The sequence below is a fragment of the Miniopterus schreibersii genome (assembly GCF_964146895.1).
Source record: "Miniopterus schreibersii genome assembly, chromosome: X".
NCBI lineage: Eukaryota > Metazoa > Chordata > Mammalia > Chiroptera > Miniopteridae > Miniopterus > Miniopterus schreibersii.
In genome coordinates, this window is record NC_138104.1 from 33,293,777 (window position 1) to 33,320,036 (window position 26,260).

Below are 26,260 nucleotides of genomic sequence, written 5' to 3' on the forward strand. Positions count from 1 at the left end.
CATGTCTCCCCACTCTGGCTCTAGGTCATTGGTTGCTACAGACTAGACTTGTTCAAAATGATTACTCTGAATGTGATCTAGATCGAATGTTTAGAGCGAGTTTTTGCCCTCAGTGTCATTACTCAATTGAAGGCCTCACGCAGCCTCCTTTCCCCATTGAGTGGGCTCCCTCAAATTTCACCAGGTGGACCCAGGAGAAGGCCTTCCATCCCATTTACCATGGCCCTCCACTGGTTAGAAAAAACATACATCAATCCAAGCTGGCTGCATTTAACGCTGCATTGCATTTTATTTTGTCCAGGACTAGTACATTCTTAGACCAGAGACTTGGCGGTTACATTGAAATGGCATCTGAAAGAAAACTAACAGTAACGACTTCTTTGGTTCCTTCATTGGATGACTCTGTTCCTCAGACATCCATGGAAGACAATGAAGACTGTCTCTGAGGAGCTTTCATGGAGAAACCAGACTAATTTTAGCTAGCTCTCTTACTCTGCTCTCCAGTTAGCTCCAATTAAGACCCTTGCCTCTTTCTACATTCATAAGTCTAATGTCATGTTTCCAATGACTGAGGCTAGACATGTAATCTAGGTATAGTCCCTAGAATTCTGTTTAGAAGGTACTATCACAGCACCGTCTTAAATAATTATACTTTAACATGATGCAAAGCGGAAAGGACAATATACTTTTGTCAACTGCTGTACGTTTGTTCTTGGAGATTTTCAAACTGTGTTCAATAAATATAGTTTCCTCCGAGTTATTTTAGAGCTCCACTTGTGGCTTGTGTACATCAGCTTCACAAAACTGTCGATAACCTTATATAAAAAGCTTTATCACTTGGACGTGCTTCAACATAATTCCTGTTTACTTCTTGTATTCCTGAGGATTATTCCCTTAATGCTAAGTATAACACTGTAGACTAGATAATTTAAATCTACTCAAAGCCTCACTCAAATACAGTGGCTTAAATTGAAGAGTACAGGCCTTCCTTACAGTCATCACTTGTATAAGAATTTTCCTCAACAGTTTCTATGTTCAAAGCAAACATGAGCAAAACATATCACCAGTGTAATAAGTGTGGTAGATGTCATGGGAAGCAAAGGGGAAGGATTTGTCCGTATAAGTGAATTCCAAAATAACAAGAGGAATAATGTATTTCTTATCCTTACAAATACGCAGGTTTTGTTTCGTTTTATTTCATTCACACTACTTTTAGGAGAAAAGGGAGGGAAAAGTCCCCATTTCTATCTCAATATATTTACCCTCAATAACTCAGCGGTTTAGATATAATTTTCCAGAAGGTTCTTCAGAGTTTTATTTTAACCCTACGGGCAAAGTTTCTTACGATCATCTGGTTTTCTGTAAGAGCCCCATGCGATCTCCTAACACATGACTGCTGTGTCTCATCATGTTGTTTCAAGGATTGCTTTAGCTTTATTATCAAAGTTATTCTTGCCTATAAAATAAATGTTTGCTTACAGATAAATTACCAGTGGAGAGTGATGAGTAAGTTTCTTTTTCATAAAAAGTGTTTCTGGCCATCAGAATCTTTAGATTCATTTGTTGTGCTTCTGTTTAGCATGAAAGACAGTGTGCCACAGTGCCTGCCATTCCTTCCCCCCATTCATTTATTTGACAAATACTTGAGCAGCTACTTTGCACAGGCACCAGTGCAAATGCTAGAGATACAGTGTCAAGCAACAACATGCATGATCCATACCCTCATGGCATTTATTATTTTATTTTATTTTATTTTATTTTATTTTATTTTATTTTATTTTATTTTATTTTAGAGAGAGGAAAGGAGAGACAGAGAGAGAGAAACATCAATGATGAGAGAGTCATTGATCGGCTGCCTCCTGCACACCCCCTGCTGGGGATCGAGCCCGAAAACCGGGCATGTGCCCTGACCAGGAATTGAACCCCGATCGCCTGGATCCTAGGTCAATGCTCAACCGCTGAGCCACGGCCGGCTGGGCACCCTATGGCATTTACATACTCAGAAACCTAAGCATATACATTCTTTTTTACAGGCAAAAGGAAAGAAACCATTATTTGTACAATTGATTCTGGAAAATATATGGAGTTTGTATGATGCTGTCTTTTAAATGCCGTCTTTTAAAAGTTAAAAATGTAGTGGTGGAGACAAACAATAATAAAAGAGAGATACAAATTAAGGCAAAGTTCCAACGCAGATCAAGTCTAGAATGTTGCACAGAGCTCTGTGAACTTTTAATGGTGGATTTGGCCCAGGCAGTGACACTGACATGACATCTGAAAGATACACAGGAGTCAGCTGACTAAGTGAGGGAAGAACATTCTATGTAGAGGTCTTGTGCATAAGACAAAATAGAAAGGGGGAAAAAAAAAAAAAGATGTGAGGATTGGGATGGGACCATCTTGGTTTGATTATGGTATAACGTGACATTGGAAGATTGGAACTTTAGACCCTGTGCAGCATTTCTGTTGATCCTAGGAGCGACAAAAACAAGAATCATCTACAGATTTCATGGCTGAAATAATTTCACATTTAAATGACATTGCTCTTCAGAAGCCTTTCAGGAAAATCTCCGGGAGATTGACAAAGTTGAACACTTTGAAAAATGACAAAGGCAAATGATTACATAGCACTTGCTCTTGAGGTACCGTTCTAAATGTTTCGCATGTCTTAATTAAATTTTCCCAGTAGTACCCTGAGATAGGTCCTGTAATCATGACAAGATTACAGATGAGGAAACAAAAGCACAGAGACCTTCAGTAACTTGTCCAAGTTCAAAAAGCTATTGAATTGTAAAACTGAGATTTTCACCTAGGTTGTCTGCCTCCTGAGAGTTTGTTTTTAAGCATTATGGTCTTGATGAGCCTCTATCTGCTGGTACTGCTATTTGGCAATAGTAAAATCGTTGTGTGTGTATTAGAGCTTTCAAACAAACAAACAAAAAATTGGTGTGATTCTGCATGAGGAATTGGGGAAAGAGGGAGAAGTTTTGTGGGGTTTTGTTTGTTTGTTTTTTAATAACACTGCAAAGGATTGATAAATGGAGGGAAGGGTATCGGTGGTTCTGATGTAGCCCTGGCTGTCAGTAAAACGACCCAGGAAAATTGGGGAATCGAATTTCTTGTGTTCAGCTGCTTAATTTCAAGAATTTTAAGTGGATTCATATTTAGCATTTAGAGAAATGCCTGGGATTAGTTGGAATGGAGGCTACATGAAAAATGATACTTCATGGGCATATTTTAAAAGTTAAAAGCCAAAGTAATAAATGAAACAAATACACTTCAACCTTTAGAAAATTAGTAGCTTGGAATAAGATTATGTTGTACTTTGAATTTAATTACAAATTATGAGCATGCATTACCATGTACTATTATCATCAAATCTGTTAATACAGGGAGTGTGTGCAGAACTTTGTGTGATAACGCATTGCTGTTAAGTGCAGTTTCAATTTTGTGCTGGTATTTGAAAAAAATTATGTAGGTTATTGTAGCTGTCTTTCCATTCTCGTGTTATTTGTATATTGTAATTAAGTGAATTGATGTTTTCAGAAGATCACAATGATAGGAAACTAGAGACCTATTTATCACAATTATGATAAACATAATTGCAATCGGGTTTTACGTATAAGATCACAGCTTATACACTTACTCTTAGAGACAGAAGTTATTTTTAAAAACTAGGACATTTAAAGCCATAAATTATGCTCTTTTAGATAACATTTTACTGGAAATATCAAATAGAGATCTAGATAATAGGTTGATTAATTTTATGTAACTGACACATAACAACAAAAATAAATACCAGCAGCCAATTATTTGGGACTATATAGTGGGAGTTTCCTGACTGTGCACTATTAATCTTCCTTTCACCAACAAAAAAGGTCTCATTTGGAAAGAAATTTCATGCCAATTACTGGTAATCATAGTTACCTTAGTGAAAATGGAAAGTGAGATGACTTGCTTTTTACCTGGTAAATTTCTTAATGCTCTTTAGACATTTTGGGGGGGGGGAAGGTTTTTGGTTTTTTTTAAGTGAAATTTATTATTACTCTGTTGGTGTGTTCTGTCTGTCCCTGCAGTTGTTACTATAGTGCACTGTGGTAAATTACATGTAATTTTGTATTTTATGCTAGAACAGATTGGATAGGTGATAAACAAGCCTTTTGAACTAACAGCTGGTATGTGGATCCCTAGAAGTCTGCATTCTAATTGTTGCAAAATCTATACTAGTGAGTATTCACGAAGATGTTTTCATGCTAAAATGGGTGGGTTGTATGGCTAGGGAATGGTCTGGTCCTGGGGATGATCCAAGAGCATTTTGAAGTGCAGAGCTGCGGCCTAATGCCTGCAGGAGGGCGCTGCGCATCTACAAGATGGGAAATGCCAGCCCTGCTTCCTCCACTACATCATGAAGATGACAACAGCAAGCATCCTGTTCCTACAAATTATCTTCCTCTAGCCCCTCCTCCTATGTTCCAGAACACTAAAATCTGGTTTCCTTAACTCTGTGGATATCGGAAGACAGAGCTTAACTACAATTTTTTATAAACAAAGTATAACAGGGGGAGTGATATTAGGCTATATGAACTTATAAAATTTTTAAATATGTTAGTTACATAGTTCTCTCTGAAGGGAGATTTTTAGGCAATTGTTTGGGGGACTATAGACACTTTTAAAAATCTTTTCCTTTGTTTTTCCCCTGTTTCATCTCCTGTAAAGCTATTCATGCTTTAGGTAAACTAAACACAATGTGCTGTTCAGTGGCCAACAATCCACCGTGGAAAATATCCATAAGAATAAAAACTAGCGCAGCCGGGCATGGCTCAGTGGTTGAGCATCGACCTAGGATCCAGGAGATGGCGGTTTGATTACTGGTCAGGGCACATGCCTGGGTTGTGGGTTCGATCCCCAGTCAGGGGACATGCAGGAGGCAGCCAATCAATGACTCTCTCATCATTGATGTTTCTCTCTCTCCCTCTCCCTTCCTCTCTCTAAAATCAATAAACATATATTTTTTAAAAAAGAATAAAAACTAGACCATTTGCACTGATTAAAGCACAAAGCAGTTTTGCTGGCCTATGTGGCTCAGTTGGTTGAGCCCCACCCCATGCACGGAAGTCACCAGTTTGATTCCCGGTCAGGGCGCATGCCCAGGATGCAGGCTCGATCCCCAGTAGAGGGTGTGCAAGAGGCAGCCCATCCATGTTTCTCTCTCACATTGATATTTCTCTCTCTAAAATCAATTTAAAAAACATTTAAAAAAAACAATTTGTAATATCATATGGAATTCAAATCAATTAAGGGACCTAAAGCATACTTCACAGCACCAGCATCTTCTTTATATCTTATTTATTTTTTGTGGGATTGTAGAAAAACTCTGAGTATATTAATCAAAGTCAAATTGTTCACATTCTGTTTCTCTAATAATATGGTATGGTGATTACTTGACAGTACAGACATATTAACGAATAAATAAACATTACTATGTCCCCAGCACTGTTGGTGACTTTATGAAGCTTATGCTTTGAGCAAAGAGATAATATGTACAAATACCTGATAAAGTTTAGTTTGAGACACTATATGCAGAGATTCATAATTACCAAGAGATCCTTTTAGGAAGCTGGAATGGACACACAGGAGAGTGTCTGAAATTCCAGGGCAGAGTTAGGGTCAGTAGGCATGACTGTCTAGAAGGCTATGAAATTTGTGTATTTCCAGAACAACTTTTTATATATGAAGAGAAGGTCAACCCCTAGAAGATCTCAAAACTAGGTCTCTTTGGAGTTGGTAGTCAGGTCATAAAAGCAAAGTGGTGTGGCGACAACAGCATCAGGTTGGGCCCTGGCCAGTGTGGCTCAGTTAGTCGAAGTGACATCCTGTGCACCCAAAGGTGGCAGGTTTGATTCCTGGTCAGGTTGCAGGTTCAATCCCTAGACGGGGTGCGTATGGGAGGCAACCGATTGATGTTTCTCTCTCTCATCAATGTTTCTCTCCCTCTCTCCCTCTCCTTTCCCCTCTCTATAAAATCAGGAAAACATATCCTTGGGTAAGGATTAAAAAAGAAGAAAAAAAGAAAGAAAATAGCATCAGGCTGGGAACTTGAAAACCTGAGTTCTTCTACTAAATAACATGGGACCCTGCGTGAATCACTCAATTTTCCTGTGATCTTTGTTCCTCATCTGTAAAGAGCTGCTAGGGAGGGAAAAGGAACGTTGAAAATAGATGACTTCTTCCTGGAAATAAACACAAATGGTCATATTTCTCTTATTGCAAACTGATGGAACTTGCCAAGGCCACTGTGTATAGGAGCACTAACCATACACTGCACAACTCAAAGGAAATCCATTCACACTGACTGTGATTGATACCGTCGAGGCTACTCTGCAGAAAGTGCGGTGGGTTTCCCCAAGTTCAAAATTTGGTTTGGATGTCAACTTATGAAACTGCATACACAGGCCAGGAAGGTATGAAAAAGTTTATTAAATAAGAAGCTTTTGAGAGAGAGAGCAGAGTGGCTCCCAAGCTGGTCTAAAAATGGCTTGAGATGAGGAAAAGGGGATTAGCTTGGGGTTGTTTAAAAAAAAAAGTGTTTTTTAAATTGATTTCAGAAAGAGGAAGGGAGAGGGAGAGAGAGAGAAAGAGAAACATCAATGATGAGAGAGTCATTGATCGGCTGCCTCCTGCACGCCCCCTGCTGGGGATCGAGCCCGCAGCCCAGGCATGTGCCCTGACGGGGAATCCAACTATGACCTCCTGGTTCATAGGTCGATGCTCAGCCACTGAGCCATACTGGCTGGGCTTGGGGTTGTTTTTATGTCATTAGTGGTTGAAGTCAGTCTTAGGGTAGAAAATTGGTTCAGTAGCAATAGCAAGGTAATACCATATTTTTCCAAATATAAGATGCCATCAATTGTAAGATGCATTGTATTTTTAGACCCTGAAAGCAAAAAATAGATTCTACCTATTAAACTCTGTCATAACATCAATTTTAAAGGGCATTTTGATTTCGGAGATACCGAAATGTGAAAAAACAACTATGAAATATGGTATATCCTGAAATCTTATTTGAGTATTTTTTTTGAACATTGTTTTAAGTTAGCAACATTCTCGTAAAGGAACTCTGTACTCAATCCAATATAAGATTTGCTAGTTGAGGCATCGTGTGTATCTTATTAAAGTCATATCTCCTGTAAGTTTATACATTTACAACCTTTGAAATGAAGTTTTTAGCATGAACAAGAGTCATCATATAGCTTCATTGTGTATGTTGGATATCTTGCTTTCCCCCTCATTAGGTAATATTTGTTTTTCAGACAATTACTTCTGAATAGACTGCTTGGATTTGCTTTAGCTACTTTGGAAATCGTCTTGTCTATATTTTCGGTATGAAATCACAGTACATTCTTTCTATGCCCTCAGGCCCTGGAAGTACAGGGGGAAGCAAGAAGCATGTAGATTATGGCAAAAGTCCACTCATTATAAGCTGAACCTCATACAGGTCAAGGTTGGGGTGTAAAGCGAAGCAAACATGATAGGAAGTAATGAGAGAAGTTACGTCTTCTCTCCTCTCAGGAATTCTCAGACTGGGCCCCCTTCTCTTCAACGAGGCATCAGAGCAGCCTCCCCAGCAGCAGAGACGCAGATCTTTGTGAGACCCTCGCTGGAAAGACCATCACCCTTGAGGTCGAGCCCAGCGACACCACTGAGAATGTTAAAGCTGAAGTCCAAGACTAGGGGGACATCCTGGCTGACCAGCAGCGTCTAATTTTTGCAGGCAAAGAGCTGGGATGGTGACACTCTCAGACGACAGTATTCAGGGAGAGTCCATCCTGCACTTGGTGGAAAAATATAAGAATAACCCGTTTGAATCTTGGTGCCTTTGCTTATTACACATGCCATCTCTTTTCCCTTTGTCATGATGGCCCATATCCTTCAGGTTGGAACTACACCTGTCCTTTTGGGACAAGCTTCAGTTCTACCTTCTTTTTTTTCTTTTTCGTCCCATTCCCTCACTACCCTCTCTCTTGGCGACTATCAGCGTGTTCTCTATATCTATGGGCCTGTTTCTATTTTACTTTGTTTATTAATTTGTTTTGTTTTTTTAGATTCCACATGTAAGTGAAACCATACGGTGTTTGTCTTTCTCCATAAGGGTGTATATATCTTTTTGAATTAGTGGTTTTTTTAAAGATGTCTTTATTGATTTCAGAGAGAGGGAGGGAGAGGGAGAGAGAGAGAGAAACATCAATGAGGAGAGAGTCATTGATCGGCTGCCTCCCGTGAGCCCCCTGCTGGGGATCGAGCCCGCAACCCGAGCCTGTGCCCTGACCGGGAATCGGACCTCCAGGTTCCTGGGTCAACGCTCAACCACTGAGCTACACTGGCCGGGCTGAATTAGTGTTTTCATTTTCTTCTGATAAATCCCCAGAAGTGGAATTGCTGTGTCATATGGAAGTTCTATTTTTAAGTTTTTGAGGAATCTTCATACTGCTTTCCATAGTGTCTGCACCGATTTGCACATATTGTGCACCAAGAGTGTCCCACCAACAATGCACAAGGGTTCCCTTTTTCCCCGTACCCTTGCCAATATGTTATTTATCCACTCTTTGATAATAGCCGTTCTGACTGGTATGATGTGATATCTTATTGTGTGTGTTTTTAGCATAACCAACCAAAATTTATTTTATTTTTTTACTTTTCAATTACCATTGCCATTTAATATTATTTTATATTAGCTTCAGGTGTACAGCATAGTGGTTAGACATTTACATAATCTACAAAGTGATCCCCCTGATATTTGCAGTACCCACCTGGCACCATACATAGATATTACAATATTATTGACTATTCCCTATGCTGTACTTCACGTCCCAGTGACTATTCTGGAACTGTCAATTTGTACTTCTTAATCCCTTCACCTATTTCACCCAGCCCCCAACCCCCCTGCCCTCTGGCAACCATCAGCCTGTTCTCTGTATCTGAGTCTGATTCTGTTTTGTTTGGTGTCAGATGGGTGCTAGATTTATCGGGGTGATCACTTCATAAGTTATATAAATGTGTAATCACTGGGTTATACAGTCGAAACTGATAGAATATTGTACATCTACTGTAAGTGAAAAATAGAAAATTATTTAAATGGAAAAGAAGAAATAAAAGCATGGGGGAAAAAAATTAGCAACGCTTCTCTTTGCGACAGTATAGGAATGCTTCTCTCCTGCTCATTTGCTGATGTTCCTTCCATGCCTAGAAATGCCTCTTCTGAGGAGTTGAACCGTTTTACTAAAATGCAACTTATGCTTCTGCTATCCCTAAAGCAGCACGAAATCTCTTGTTTTGTTAAATGCTACTAAGTTGGGGTGTTTCCTTCTCTGGAGTTCAATTGCTGCTGTGTACATTTTTTCAATAAAACATGCGAAAGTTAAAAACAGCACGGCCATGGGAGAAGCATTAGAGAGAACTGCACAGCTGAAAGTAAATTAAAAATATATATATATGAGCACAACCTGATGCTAATGCCTTCAGTACCTGTTCTTGTACTCCATGCAATGCCTGCAGGTCAAGGCCAATCCCTTTTTCAGCCTGGTAGGTCTCCTGTTCAAATTGAGAAATGAGTGTCGGTCCTATGATGTGGCCTAGAAATACCATCACCCTTGATTAAAAAAAAAAAAAAAATCCTATTTACCCCTTTGCTGTGCTTTTTATTAAGAAAGAAATGATGTGTGTGGGATGGATGTGTGTGTGGTGGGTTGCTGTCAAGCAACCCTTAATAAGTATTCAGAATTAACTACATCAGAGTGTATTGAGTAAATACATCAAGAGATCACACATAGGTCAAGTTTTTAGCCCTGTTTTTCCACAGTGTTTATGAGAAAACAAACAAATGAGCTGTGTTTTATATAAGGTCAGACTCACACTAGATGTGATGGACAGCAGCTGTTTTATAATTTGAGTTGCACAAAGAAGGATTTGTCTTCCACTTACCCCTCATGATTGTGCTTATTCACATTGCTGTGGTGGCTTAAAATTTTCACATCATGTTGGGAGGAAGCTCTGAAAGCTCAGGTCAAAATGCAAACCATATCAAATACGGGAACTGTTTAAAGCCACTATCAAACATTCATTTCTCTTGAATAAGTTTTGCTTGTTTAGAAGATAAATGGAGCAGAAGATAAATCTTTATTGAGGGGGGAAGAAAGGAAGTCCCAAAAGTTGGGTCAAGCGTTTTAAATTAGCTTTGTGGAGGGGGTGGGGGAGAAAGATTTGAAAAAGAGATTAGAGGGCAACCTCTTCTACATAACAATGTCACCCAGAGCTAATCTTAAATGTACCTGTGTGAAAAATAAGGTTCAGAATGAGGTAGTTTCCAGGTTTTCTGGATGATCCAGGACGTTACTCCGAAAGAGCAGTCAAAGGCCAAAATACTGCTTGGCCAGGCAAAAATGTGCCATCCTCAGAATGAAAGGCTAAGACTGGGAATAGAGAAATCAGTAAATGGAATGGGAATTTCCTAACTGATCCCAAACCTATGCTTAACCTCCAGCACCCATTTTTGCCTTTTTCATCTCATGGCACACAGAGTCTAAATACTAAAATTCTGCGGAACACCCAAACATACATTTGTTTGCCGATCTGACAAAAAAAAAAAAAGTAGTTATAACTTTGCTTCATTCACACCGAATGGCTATTGCTGTGTTGGCTGTCGTCATTTTCTTTTTTGACAATCCAAGGGAAAAGAGGCCAGTGCCCCTGACTAAATAGTCAGGTATTGCATGTTGTAAAAATTCTTGCGAGGCACCAGTGTGACTCTTGCAGCACACCGGTTGGAAATTGCTGACCTACAGAAATACATCCCTGAGTTTGTAACATGTATTGGGGTTATGTTGTGCACGTTGTCATTTAGGTTGAAGTTGCTGTTCTTAGTAGGAAAGGAGGTAGTTCTGCCTGTGATTCTCGAGTGTTACTAGGCAGTCTATTTTTAAAAAATATATCTTTATTGTTTTCAGAGAGAGGAAGGGAGAGGGAGAGAGAAAAACATCAATGATGAGAGAGTCAGTGACCGGCTGCCTCCTGCACGCCCCCTGCTGGGGATCGAGCCCGCAACCCGGGCCTGTGCCCTGACCGGGAATCGAACCTCCATCTCCTGGATCCTAGGTTGATGCTCAACCTCTGAGCCATGCTGACCCGGCTATATTTAATTTTCTGAGGAACCACTATGCTGTTTTTGACAGAAGCTACACCATTTTGCATTTCCATCAGCAATGCACAAGAGCTCTAACCCTCACCAATAGTTGCTATTTTCTGTTTTTTATTTTGGTTTTGGTTTTGGTTTTGGTAACAGCTATCACAATGAGTGTAGAGTAACATCTCACTGCAATTTTGATTTGCATTTCCCTAATGATTAATAACGCTGAACATTTTTTGATGTGCTTATTGGCCATTTGTATATCTTCTTTGGAGAAATGTCTATTCAAGTCTTTTGTCCATTTTTAAATCAGGTTATTTGATATTTTGTTGTTGAGTATGAAGAATTTCTTATATAGTAGGAATATTAAGCCATTAACAGATATATGATTTGCAAATATTTTCTGTGATTTTGCCTTTTCATTCTGTTGATAGTATCCTTTGCTGTGCCAAACTATTTAATTTTGATAAAGTGCAGTTTATCTATTTTTTTTGTAACCTGTGTTTTTGATGTAATATCCAAGAAATAATCACCAAATCCAATGTTATGAAACCTTTTCCCTAAGTTTTTTCTAAAAGTTTTATGGTTTTAGCTCTTACATTTATATCTTTGACCTATTTTACATTTATTTATTTATTTATTTATTTATTTATTTATTTATTTTTATTTATTTTTCTTTCTGTTAATCCTCACCTGAGGATATTTTATCCATTGTTTTTTAGAGAGAGTGGAAGGGAGTGATGGAGGGGGAGGGAGAGAGAAAGGGAGAGAGAGAGAGAGAAACATCAATGTAAGAGAGACACATCCATTGGTTGCCTCCCCCAGTTCAACCCACTGGGGCCGGGATCGAACCTGCAACAGAGGTACATGCCCTTGATTGGGAATCAAACGTGTGACCCTTCAGATGACACTCCAACCACTGAGCCACACGGGCCAGGGCTCTTCAACCTACTTTTAGTTCATTTTTGTATATGGTTTACTTCTCGTGTACTCTTGTTGGGAAAGTTATTTGGGAGTGTTCTAAAGATTAGACAGTAGTATAGTTGTGCTTTGTGCTCAGCACATTATGATCTCATTTAACCCTGAAAATTGTCCTGTTAGGTAAACGTTGTATATCTCCATTTTGGAAAAGCAAAGAGAGGCACAGAAAGGGAAAAGAGCTGACCCAAAATCACAGAACTGTGATTCAAGCCATTTCTGTTTTATTCCTAAAACCGTGTATATGAACACAGTTGTGTATAATACACACTTTTTTTTTTTTTTTCCAGCTATACCTGGATTTTATTTTAACTTTTTAATGTATTAGTGTTATGGGATATTTTTTTCGTTTTCTTTTTCTCACACCAATGGACCTACGTGGAGGGTACAGAGTGGCCCTGAACGGACGACAAAGCACGACACACATTAGGTCTCTCCCTCCACAGCGTCTCCCTCATTGCCTTGCTCCTCCCACATCCAGGGTGAGACTGTCCTTAGGCACCTGCACGATCGGGGTGCTGTCCCTGTCCCACTCTTCGGTCGGTGTCCCCAGTTCAGCAATGGCTTGAGCAAGCGCTGCTCTTGCAAGGCCGCAAGCCTTTCCGGGCGAGGTCAGCATCTCAGAGCAAAAGACAGAAACTCAGCGCAGGGCCACGTGGAGCTGGGTGTGTGGGCTGCATTTCTTTTTCTTTTTAAAGTTTTTAAAATATATATCTTTACTGATTTCAGAGAGAGGAAAAGAGAGGGAGAGAGACATAGAAACACCCATGATGAGAGAGTCATTGGAGATCGAGCCCGCAACCCGGGAATCGAACCCCTATAGCCTGGATCCTAGGTCCATGCTCAACCGCTGAGCCACGCCGGCCGGGCTGCATTTCTTTCTTACTGTTTCAAATGCCTCCTGGTAAGGCTGCCTAGACTTCCACACACACAGAGCTTTGCTTTTTGATTCCAGCTGCCACCTCAGAAAGACATCTAAAATAACCTCCTTTCCTTTTCAAGCAGAGCACCTTGCTTGAAGTTTTCCAGGTGTGCAGCACCGGGGGTAAGATATCTGCCCAACAGCTCCAGAGCATCCCTGCGCTGGCCTGCAGCTCTGCCTGTTTTCTCAGGCGTTCCCTGCCTGTCTGCTGCCACTGCTCCTTCCTCTCTGTTCTCTGGTCGGTGCTGGACATGACAGGCGACAGAGAGCCGAATTCTCTCTTCGCTGCAGAGCTCCTGCCCCTGTTCTGTGACTGTCTTCATGGCTGCAGCCATGTCATCATAGCAACCACCTTTCTGCAGGAGCTCAATTTTTATTTTTTATTTTTGGTTAATTGATCAAGGAAAAGAGAGAGAGAGAAACATCAGTTTGTTGTTCCACTTGTGTATGCATTCACTGGTTGCTTCTTGTATGTGCCCTGACTGGGGATCGAACCTGCAGCCTTAGTGAACCTGAAACCTTGGCAAATGGGGATGCTGCTCCTACCAACTGAGGTGCAGGGCCACGGCCTGTACCAGCTCACTTTTAAAGTTTATTTTTAATTTTTAATATATCTTTATTGATTTCAGAGAGAGGAAAGGAGAGAGAGAGAGAGATAGAAAAACATCAATGATGAGAGTCATTGATCGGCTGCCTCCTGCACGCCCCCTGCTGGGGATCGAGCCCGCAACCCCGGCATGTGCCCTGACAGGGAATCGAACCCCTATCTCTTGGATCCTAAGTCCATCATCACCCACTGAGCCACGCCCAGCCAGGCCCAGCTCACTTTTATCCGTGGTCATTCCCGTGGGAGGAGCTCTGAGCACAGTGACCGCTTCCTTCTCAGGCCCACTTCTCGGGCAGCCGCAGTGGCCCTGGCAACAGTGACCCTGGCTCTGGAATCAGCAGGTGTTGCTGGAGGCAGCCTACAGGGTATTTCTTGAGATAATTATGTTATCCATCTTTCCCTCACCTCATTTCCATCAGGAGACCAGAAGTTTTGCAGGTTGTGGAGCAGAAAGAGCTTCGGTCATTTTTAAAAGCCTGAACACATCAAAGAAATAATCTCTGTGTCCCCCCAGGCACAGGTGTGAGGGGAAATCGATATAAAGTCAATGAGAGGAGGAGAAGAGACATTCCTGGAAACTTGAACAGAATGAGTGGCCAATAGGTACCCATGAAATTCATGGAGGAAATGGTGGCAGCTCCCTTAGGAGGTTGGATGTTGGGTACAATTAGGGAAGTTGGACCTTAGGACTAGCAGGCAAGTCTCTCCCTTGTTCCTGTGCCATTCGGGTGGCACTGAGACAGCACAGCCCAAGACCTGAAGGGGGCATGACATTAGCACTAAGCTCAGCAATCAGTAGAAATCAATATGAATCAACATTCTTAAACTTGATGCTTAACACACCAAAGATCGCAGATGCCTGTAACACAAGCTATGCACGTTTATTCTGCACAGATCCTTGTGTTCTTATATTTAATTACCAATTCTTAGGAAACTGGTGAAGATAAAATATAACAAATATAAAATACCTAATGAGGGTCACCTGTAGGCACCAATAATGGTCATTCTCTTTCTTTCTGTCACCTCCCACATCCCCACTGTTTTCTAGAGCTTGAGCACTCTTATTTTTTAAAAAAGGACAGAAAAAATACTGTTATTTTTCAGTGTTCCCAGTCTAAGAATCTATTGTAATTTCATCAAGTCCTCCAATAATGTCATTTCATTTTAACTTTGATGAGATGCCGTAGGAACGTAACTCTTATTTATATCAATTAGCCTGTGGTAAAAATGTTTTTTTTATACATCATTTTTCTTAAAGTTGCAGAACTTATCAATGCTGTTAAGTGAGGACTCACTGTAATTCCTTTTAAAATGTAGTGCTAGGAGAAAATTTGCTCCCAGAGTGCAGACATATTTCAGGCTATGAATATTATATAAATACTCATGTTTCTCTCTGTTTTGTTTGCCAAGCAGTTCACTTAAGCCTCATGCTCACTGAGTAGTAATATTCACTTAGGGGATTGTTTGAAATTTTTTGCTACCTTTTCCTCCATATTTAATATATATATATTTACTTTCATTTTAGCAACTATATTGCTCTGAAATGTCTTTTACTATTAGTTTCCTCACGTCATTTGAGGGTAATCAAATAAAGCCATAGATACATTAACACCAATAATAATAGATGTGAGCGATTTGAGATAAAAGAAGTAAAAGGGAAATTTGGAATCATTAGCTAGTTGAATGGATTGGTTATTGCTGAAGAAAGATAACAAAAAGGCAGACAACTTTAGTCTTCAAAAGTTTGATCCATGATACCCATGTACTTGATTTTTATTTTTGTTAAATGCTTATCCTTGTTTTTTTGTTGATTTCTATTTCTTTTTTAAAAAAAATATGTGCGTGTTTTTTTTTTTATTTCAGAGAGAGGAAGAAAGAGAGAAAGAAACATCAATGATAAGAGAGAGTCTTTGATCAGCTGCCTCCTGCACGCCCCCTACCGGGGATTGAGCCTGAAACCAGGGAATCGAACAGTGACCTCCTGGTTCATAGGTGGATGCTCCACCACTGAGCCATTCTGGCAGGACTGTACTTGACTTTTATTAGTCAAATAATTGACTTTAATATATCTAGTTGACATATTCCAGTTGTTACTCTGTTCCTAATTTAAAGCAGCAGTTAAGTCTGTGCCATTCATTTAGAGAATAGGAGGAGGTAGAATTATGATTAGAATATAAAACTATGAAAATTGGCTCCTGTCCTTGGCTTGCTTATTAACTTTTATAAAATCAAAGCACTTTAGAGAATTCAGGTACCTTATTTTTGTAGATCACATTATTCAACCTCTTCATTTTGCAGTTGAGAAAGCTAAGTTTCAAGAAAGGTGAATGTCTTGCCAAAGACCATATAGTTGATTAGTGATGCAATCAGGATGGGAATTCAGAACCTAAGAGTTGGAAGAAACCCATAAAGATCATCTTATTTATCCCCATATAAAATATGGGTCAATGGTACATGTCTAAAGCCATTCGACTTTTAAAAATATGACACATACTCTTGAATGTTTCGGAATTAATTCACAGAGAACATACCCAGAAGAGAATATATGATCCCTCTACTGCCAACTCGGTTCTTTTTCAGTGTGCCCTGACTCGATGAATGGCACAACTGTCTACCTAGTTCCACAAATCAGGAAACTTGGTGCCAGCCTTGAAATGCTCACTTTATATATTCAATCTGTCCTCAAGTCCTGCTAATTTTACCTTTTAGATTCACCCACTATATTCAGTCTTCACTGTCACCACCTTAGCCCAAGCAACCATCATCTCTTCCCTGAGTTACTGCAATACCCTCCTCATCGGTCTGTCTGCATTCATCTTGCACCCCCACAATGCAGTTAGTTAAAATGACTTTGAAAAAAACACAGTGAGCTTGCCTCCCCCTCCCCCCCCCCATTTAAAACCTTCAGTGGCTTCCAATGTCTATTAAGACAAAGGCAGATTTTTCAACACTGTGCGCAAGGCCTTGCACTATCTAACCCGTGACTACATTTCTACTTGGATTTTGCTCTCCTCTGTAACCAGCCGAGGTTTTCCAGTTTATTCATAGTCACTACCCTTCCCCTCAGCTCCCGCCCCATGTGTTTGCACTTGCTTTTCCCTGTGTTTGGATCTCTCTTTCCTCTCTGTCTAATTCGTGCCTACGCTTCCTTCAGAGAATGCCTCTGATTTCATCATATGATGCCAAGCACTTCTCCTACACTGTGTTTCTCCAGGTTTGCATTTATTTAAGACTGTGATTTGTGATTACATGTGTATGTCCCTCTAGTTTTGCCTCTAGATCTAGACCTTAAGTTACATATAAGTAGAACTGTTTGTGGTTGTGCCTGACAGGTAATTGGAACTCAAGATTTATTGAATTAATAGATTCCTAGATTAATAAATATGCTAGGTGTTAATAATAGCAAGATTTATTGAAGTTACTATGTGCTATGTTGGGTACTTTGAATGACTAAGTTATTTAATCATCATTAGATTACTCTTATTTTCCAGATGATGAAACTAAGAATCAGGATGGTAAGAAAATTATTCAAAGTTACACGATTATTAAGCAACAGAACTGTGATTAAAATTTAGATGGTATAACTTTTGACCACTATAATATACTGTCTTTAATATAGAATATAAAAGTTAGTAACATATATCTCCTGTCCACAGTCTATTGATAAATTACTTTATAGCCCTTCCTTGAGTTATGCCAGGCATGGCAAGATGTTAAATCAGAAAACACTTATATTTTATACAGATATTAAGTGATTGATAATGGATTTGAAGTTCCTAATAGTGTTCTGATGGTACAGTGAAAGCCAAAGGAATAAATCTCTAATGACAGAGCTCCAGACACTATCGCGGATAGTGTGTCAGTCAGAGTGGTGGTGGAAACCATTGATAAACACACACAATTTGAGTGGATTTTAATGAAGGGTTTATTTACAAAGTAGTATGCATGCCATAGCAAAACCATACGGCATAGAGCAAGACTGTGGGCTTAGCAACATGGGATGGTTGTAAGATAGTCGCTTACCTTCCTAGGTCTGAAAGGGCAAGGGGAAGGAAAGAAAAAGGAAATTTGAAATTTGGAGAGAGCAGGAATTGTGTGGAGACATCAACCTGATAGGAGCTTCGACCTTTAGTCAAAGCCACAGGCACCCCATGGAGTCTGCAAGGAAAAAGCCCAAATAGCAAATATGCCACCCTTATCGTCCCCACACCTGCTAGCCTCCTACCAAGCCTCCCCATTAATCAAAGTTAACCCAAAGCCAGAGGGCAAGGGGGTCATTTATATGATCTATGCAGGTCACTCTCCTGGAACACAGGACAGGTAACACATGGATGTAAAAGATAAAGGGAAGCTATCTAGTGCAGATGGAAATATAGAGAATTAAAAAAGTTTTTCCATAGCAACCATTAAGTCACATCACTCCTCCCTTTCCCCAATCCCCTTGTATAAGGTCAGCTCTGCTCTCAGTAGAGTCCAAATGACAAGGAAATTTTTAAAAAGCAGTCCATGGCCTGGGCCTTAGCTTAACCTATGTCTCAGTAAATACTCCCATAAAGTTCCAGATTTTCTAAGTCCCTTCAGACCCACCCCATGCCACACTTATTTGAATTCTTGGAAGATGAGTGAAGCCTCGAGGTCCTCACAAGAAGGGTGCTATTAAAATTCAAGGCATTGGATGAGCATCATTAAAAGGATGCCTCTGGCCTTCGCTCTGATCCCTGAGCCAAGGTGCAGTGAATGTGGGTAGGTAAAACTAGTGCCCTGCCTGGCTCCTGTTGTATTTGGGATGTTGTGGAATAGCTCTGCTAATACATAATATTTTCCTTACGCAGAGTTCGCATGCAAAGGAAGTTTCAGCCTCCAATTGTTTGTCACACAAAAAGGCTGCTCACTTACCTGGTGAACAGAGTGAAGCTGGCTTGGCATCAATTAAATTGGCTGATGCTTTTGATGCTCTGCTAGATGGCTCTGTGCTATGGGTGCCAATTTCAACACCTGGAAAATGAGAAAAGATATTGTCAAATATTAATGAAAGTTGCACACCTTAAATCCCCAATATCCAAATGAATATTTACTCCAGGTCTTCACATGCTGGGATCTGAATGTTCCATCTTGATTAGTTCTCAGTTCCTTCTGCTGAATTTTATATTGCCAAAATTAATAATGCCAATAATTATATAATCATTCAGGGATAGTAATAATGGCTGTCAGGCGTAACATTTTGAGAAGGTTGGCTGAGAAAAGGTGAGGATATGAGACAAAGGATATGAAGCTATCATAGTAGAGGCTCAGAGGAAATTGAACGTGGCTTTAGAAATTATTTCAAATGAGTGAGGGAGCTTTTGGAAAAAGGATCTCAAAGAGACAAAATCTTTTCAATTGGTAAATCTTATTATTGATGGTTTAATTACATCTAATTTTACTTTGTTGAGTACTGAACCTTCTACTTACATTTAAAAAAAAATATGAGAAAGCCAATGTTTCAGAACCAGAGATATATTTTCCTCATGAATTATCTACAAAGAAGATTCATATTGTTTATTTTCTCTCCCTTTCTAGATAATAGAGCAGAAAACTGAATAAAGCAATGGTTAAGATAAAGATTTAGGGCTCGGCTGGTGTGTTTCAGTGGTTGTGAGTCAACCCATGAGCCAGGGGTCACCAGATCGATTCCCAGTCAGGGCACAAGCTCAGGTTGCAGGCTCAATTCCTAGTAGGGGGCATGCAAGAAGCAGGCCATCGATGTTTCTCTCTCATAGATGTTTCTTTCTATCTCTCTCTAAAAATCAATAAAAACGTATTAAAAAAAAAAGATAATGATTTAGGAATCAGACAATGTCAAGTTTCTGTCATTTACTCTCTGTTTGACCTTGACAAGTTATTTAATTCCTCGGAGTCTCTGTTTTCTTTTTATACCATTGGGGTGACAATGCTTACCTCCTTAAAATGCCAGGCACATTAGGAGAGATGAGGTATATAAAATGCTTAGTTCAGTGTCTGGCACAAAGCAAGTGCTCAGTAAATAGTAGTTTGCTCTTATCATGTTTTGAAGTTTATATAATTCAGAACCTAGAATTACTTTAGGAGTACAAAGAATAATGTTTTTATTTTGTGCTGGGACAGGGAATATACAAGACAAGCCTGGAACATTTTATCAGGTCAGAAAGTACGGTAGTGCTCAGAAAATAAAAAAATGAGGATATATCAAAGGGAAACAGGAGCTAATCAGAAAAATCTCTTAATAACCAAAGCTGGGACAATTTGTGAAACACAATAAATAATAAAGTATTTGATTATAAGGCAAAGAATAAATTAAATTTCCACAAACTCACATTGATATAGATCATTGATCAAATAAAGAAGTGTGGGAGAAGAGGCAACACTTCCTTACAGTAAAATTACAAATACTTTTTGTAGATGCTCCCCTTTCTAAGGGGTGGAGCTTAGTCCCCTTCTTCTGGTTTCATGTGGACTTTGTTTAGTGATTTGCTTTCAAAGAATAGAGTATAAAAATGGAAAAAATTAAATTGTTTTTGGCAGAGAAACCTAGAGAACTCTACCTGGAGCAGGGGGTCATGTTTAGTATCCTCAGTGGTAAATCATGTGGATACCATGTATTGTTCCTGACATGAAGTGATTAGAATATCATTTACTTCTGTGGTATTATCCTCCCCGCCGTTACTCCAGTCTAATATTGAGAAAAACACCAGACAAAACAATATTGAGGTACTTTTTACAAAATGCGTGATGGGTACTCCATAAAACTGTCAAGGTCATTAAAAAAAGGAAACCTGAGAAAAAGAAAGTCACAAAGAGAGGCCTGAAAAGATGTGATAACTAAATGTGATGTGGTATCCTGGATTAGAGCCTGGAACAGAAAAAGGACATTAGATACATCTAAGGACATCTGCACAAGGCATAGACTTTATATCATAATAGTTTATTAACTAGTTTACAAGTTGTGGCAAATGTACCATGCCAATGTAAGATGCTAAGAGCAGGTAAATTAAGTCTGAGGTTTACATGAACTCTTTATACTGTTTTTAGAACTTTTTTGTACATCTAAAACTATCCTGAATTTTAGAAAATAATTTTCAAAAATCTAGACTTGGTGTTTCTGGTCCAGGGTGCAGAAGCTTAGAAATCACCACTAACAACAAGTTAAAAGCTGAACAAACTGGAAAAAAACAGCTCTTCTTAGATCCATCCAAGAAGGTCACAGTGTAAACCAACACATCAAGATTGGAAAGACAGACAGGGCAACACAGAGAATCAGAGTTTACAGAGCAGAAATACACTAACAGAAACTTTCGTGGGAACCAGTGCCAGGTTAAGAAAACCTGAACCTTAATTGATGAATTGCTACAGGCTCAGTGTGGAAAACCCTGAGAGTTAAGACTCCAGGGGCACCCAGTCATAAGGAGACCCCCACACTTTTGTTAGATTTACCGGGTCCTCACAGTGAATACTGGAAAAAAATCCCCTCATGTTTCTGGCTTGGGGAGGGAAAATCAACCATTTTTGAAATATAGCAGGGCATTCTTTTCTTCCTAAAAAAGACACACTTCAAGTAGAAACTATTTTACCAGAGTGTAGTCTGCTGGGATTTTATCAGAGCCTAACCTATCTGGGGGAAGGGAAAAACTCAACTCTGGGTAGCTCTGCCCTCCAAATGGGAGAACAGAAACACCCAACACCAGCTCTCTATAACCTTTCATATGGGGAAAGGGACATACACAGTTCCAGCCATGTCCAGCCATCACATCCCACCAAAGAATGGGAGGGGAGGACTGAGAACACTGATGAAGTCTGCAATCCAGGAGCACCTGCTCACCATTCCACTGAGACCTAATCATAGGACCAGAGAGCACTGACCCTCCACCCACACCTTATCACTACATTCTTAAAGATCTATTTATGTTAGTTCCTTCTACTAGGTACATCATTTGCAGCTCTGAACAGAGAAATCACAGGGTTGGGAAAAAAACACACAAAAAGGGATGAACAAGCATCAAAACTAGAGTCATAAATGGCAGGGATGTTGAAAGTATCAGAGTAGAAATTTTTTTAAAACAGTGATTAATATGCTAAGGGTTATAATGGAAAAAATAAACAAACTGTAAGAACAAAAGGATAATGTAAGCAGCGAGATGGAATTCTAAGAAAGAATCAAAAAGAAATGCCAGACATTGAAAACACTGTAACAGAAATGAAGAATGCCTTTGACAGGCTGGTTAATAGACTAGATGCAGCAGAGGAAAAATCTGAGCTTGAGGAAAAATGTTACCAGATTACACTTGGGAAAAATAATTTCTACTTTGAGTTTGTCAATAGAAACCCCCAAAACTGAAAAGCAAAGAAAACAAAGACTGTAAAAAACACAACAGAATATCTAAGAACTGTGGGATAACTACTAAAGGTATAACATATACATGGAACACCAGAAGGAAAAGAGAAAGAGAAAGGAACAGAAGAAATATTTGAAACAATAATGACTGAGAATTTCCCCTCTAACTCCCTCAGACTAACAAAAATTGAGGGACTTTGTTGCAAAAAGACCTGCCTTGCAAAAAATATTAAAAGAAGTTCTTCAGAGAGAAGGAAAATAATTAGAAATTTAAATCTACATAAAGGAAGAGCAACAAAGAAGGAATAAGTGAAGGTAAAAATAAAAACTTTTTTCTCTTATTCTTAATTGCTCTAACAGAGAGCCATTTGTTTAAAATGATAATAGCAATAATGTATTTGATTTTAGGCATACACACATGCATAGGTATGAATGAAATGAGGAATCAGGAATATTTTGTGATTATAAAGTACTTTCACTACCCACGAAACAGTTTAGTGACATTTGAAAGCAGAAGTGTATTATTTGTAAATGGATATTACAAACTCTGGGGACACCACTAAAAAATTAAAAAAGTATAATTGATATGCTTAGAAATAAAAGAAAATGGAATCATATAAACTGTTCCATTAAAACCACAAAAGGTAAAAATGCATGGAAGACAAAAATAGAAAAAAAAGAAACAAGTAGAAAAATGCAACAAATATGGTAGATATTAACCCAGCTATATCAATAATCACTTTAAACATCGATGGTCTGACTATACCAATTAAAATACAGAGATTGTCAGAGTGGATACAAAAAACAAGACCCAACTATAAGTCATTTACAAGAAACCCACATTAAATATAAAGGCACGTATAGATTAAAGTAAAGGCATGAAGAAAGATATATCATCCTAACACTAATCAAAGAGATCAGAAGTAGCCCTGGCTCCTGTGCACCAAAGGGTCGAGGGTTCGATTTCCAGTCAAGTGCCGTACCTGGGTTGCAGGTTCAATCCTGGGCACGTGTGGGAGGCAACCAACTGTCATGTCTCTCTCACATCGATGTTTCCCTCTCTCTCCCTCCCTCCTTTCCACTCTCTCTAAACCTCAATGGAAAAAATGTCCTTGAGCGAGGATTAACAAAAAGAGAGAGAGAGAGAGAGAGGGAGAGAGAGGGATCAGAAGTAGCTATATTAATTTCAGACAGAAGGAACTTCAGAGCAAGGAAAGTTTTCAGGGAGATAGAGGTGCATACATCATGATAAAGGAGTAACTATTTCGAGAGGATACACTAACCCTTAACGTGTATGTGCCTAACAACAGAGCATTAAGCTAAGTAAGTTAAAAACTGTTAGAACTGCAAGGGGAAATAAATAAATCCGCTGTTATAGTTGGAGTTTTCAATATTCCTCTTTCAGAAATGGACAGATCCAGCAGGCAGATAATCAGGAAAATGAACTCGAGAGCACCATCAATCAACTGGATATAATTGACTAGTCCATTCAACAATAGCAGCATGCACAATCTCCTCTGCCTCTGGACTTGAACTTCAGATGTTTCTTAGTAGTTTTTCACCACCACCCTTCCCCTAGTTAGGTTAGACAGAAAGGCTGGAGCTGGGCATTTCCCTTCCCCCACGTAGAAGGCTAGAGCTGACCCGAGTTAGGTATTTTCCTTCGCCCAGGTCAGTTAGGCTCTGATAATGCCCCAGCAGGTTAGGTTAACTAGTTTCCCCTGGAGGCTGGTCTCTTTAAGAAGGATGGAGCATTGTGGGGTGTTTAAAAATGACTTTTTCCCCTCCCCCTTCCAGGAGCATGAGTTGAGTTTTCTCTGATGTATACTGTGAGAACCTGGCCTAGCTCGGGGATATCAAACTTACAAAATGTGGAGGCCCCCTATCACAGAGTCACTAGAGTTTTTAGCTCTCAGAGTTGACCATAATGAGCCCACGTTCAGAGTTTTTAGCTCTGAGTTGACCATAGTGAGCCCATGGTAATTCATCAGTGACAGTTCAGGTTTTCCTATCTTGGCTCAGGTCCCTGAGGCAGTTTCTGCTCATGGCCCTGGGCTCTGGTAAGCTGTGACTGCTGGCCTGTCCCTCTCTAGCCTGGGGGGCAACATCTTGCCCTGTGCCCTCCCCTTTCTTACATATCCAGGAAGAGTTAACTTTTCAGTCTGTTCAGCTTTTTACTTGTTAGGAGGGAGTGGCCACTTCCAAGCTCCTTACCTGCAGCACCAGAAACCTTCCATTTTGGCCCCGGAGTAAGAGCAGGACACTGATGGAAAGCTTCTGGGTCTATTGCTCTCCTCCTCTGGCACTCAGTTGGATCCCCTGCTTTCCCAGAAGTTCTACTTCTATAAAAGGTCTTTCTTTTCTGCTTGCCCTGAGGATTAACCTGTTCCTCAGGTTGCTTTCGTGTGCCACATTACTTCCAACTTCTTCAGCTTTGAGCCTTTTACTCTAGCTGGCGAGGCTCACTTAACTTTCAGCTAACACTTACTCTACTTGGAATCTGGAAACCAGTTTTTTAACATTGTCACTTCATTTTCTTCTTTTGTATGAAAAACAAAAAATGGGAATATAACTGGATGGATTTTTCTATCCTCTAAATAAAAGAAGCAATATTGTTTCCCTCTGTCAGCAATCTTGATGCTTTTAGTGAACCCTCTAGTCTCAGGAAGTTCTCTTAATCATGACTGCTCCAATTTGCAAGGCACATTAAAATAGATAAATTTAAAACATAGTTCCTAAGCATATAGTGTATTTTGAAGAAATAGATTGATATTGGGGTGCAAAGGTAGAGACCAATACTTATGATGAGTCTACTATGTGTGAGGCATTGTACTGAGTACTTTATTATGATATTTCTTTATTCTGACAAGTACCCATTTCCGCTTTTCCAATGGGGTATTTGAAGCTTAGAGAAATTTAACAGCTTATTAAGCCTCTAAGTGGTGAAGTCAAAGCCACCTACTTAGACTCTAAACCCGGGGAAGGGAAAGTCTGGCCCCAGGGCCATACACTGCCTGCAAAATCATTTGATCTGGCCCTGCTAAGACCTCACCAGAGAAGTAGTTTCAGCCATCACATTAGAGGTGAGTTAATTAAATGTTTGACCAAATATAGCAGGCTAATTTTTTAAGATGATAACTTTGTATGGTCCAAGAATGATGTTATAAATATCCAAATGGCCTTTGGCATAAAAAAGTTTCCCTACCCCTGTGAGTCTAAACACTAAGTTCTTTTTAGTATACTACATTCCCTTCCAAAATAATTGTAAGCCTATCCCTCTAAAGATCTGCTATAATACTACATTTATTTCCATATCAGTTTTCTCACACATAATAGCAGGGAATCAAAATAATTGTGTCCAATTAGAACCATTTCATTAGTTAACCTAAATTTAATGGCATCCAACCTGAGGATTGTGTTTTTCATGACAAGAAAATCATAGCTATCATTTGTGGAAAATGCTCACCCATTTGGAAATTTTGCACCATCAGTCAAATAACAGCATTAATTGCTACCATTTATAATGAGAATCCTCTATGAATCAGTAACTTTGTATTCATCAACCACTAATATCACAACAACCCTCCATGATAAAGATTATTCCTGCCACTTTATAGCTGGGCCAACAGCCTATATATATATGTATGTATATATATTGCCAAAGTCACACAGCTAGTAAAGTGAAAAAAAGCCAGGACTCAAACCCAGATCTCTTTTACTTCAAAGTCCCTGTGCTTTCTCTACTACATAGTATTGATGAGACTACTCATTAACCAATAACAACAATCATTCCATCCCTCTAGATTATCTTCCTCCAATTCTACTTTCCCCATCGTTGGTATCTTTATTAGATTGAGTCTCATTTATTATAATTTTCTTCATTTTTAACCATAATTAGTTTATACCTCTTGCTAGGTCTTTTTAAAAACCATCCTCTTCTCAGATAAAATGGACCAAGAAACTCTACATACACCATCACACCTCGCCTCACACAACCATGAGTGAATATCTATAATAATTGGAGGACATCATAAGAAAATAAAACATGTATCTTCTCTGCTCCATTGTGCAATGACTAAATAGCTATACTGGATTCTGAGGCATGGAAAGGCAAATAAAAAATACTGATCATCTCGTTTGGGCTGCTTGAAGAACTGTATGAAAATATGTAGAATTAAGAGAAGTGAGTTTCTCCATATACGCAGTTGCACATGGAATTAACTAGTA

General features: G+C 39.4%; 1 pseudogene across 1 annotated transcript in view; it reads left to right on the forward strand.

The window, feature by feature from the left end:
* The first annotated feature begins 2,603 nt into the window (after positions 1-2,603).
* LOC308550923 (ubiquitin-ribosomal protein eS31 fusion protein pseudogene) overlaps positions 2,604-26,260 on the forward strand; it is a 1,162,334-nt pseudogene continuing 1,138,677 nt past the window's right edge. Inside the window, exons 1-2 of the transcript in view lie at positions 2,604-2,642; positions 7,570-7,719. The product of the transcript in view is annotated as a ubiquitin-ribosomal protein eS31 fusion protein pseudogene (transcript). The remainder of the gene's footprint in view (positions 2,643-7,569; positions 7,720-26,260) is intronic.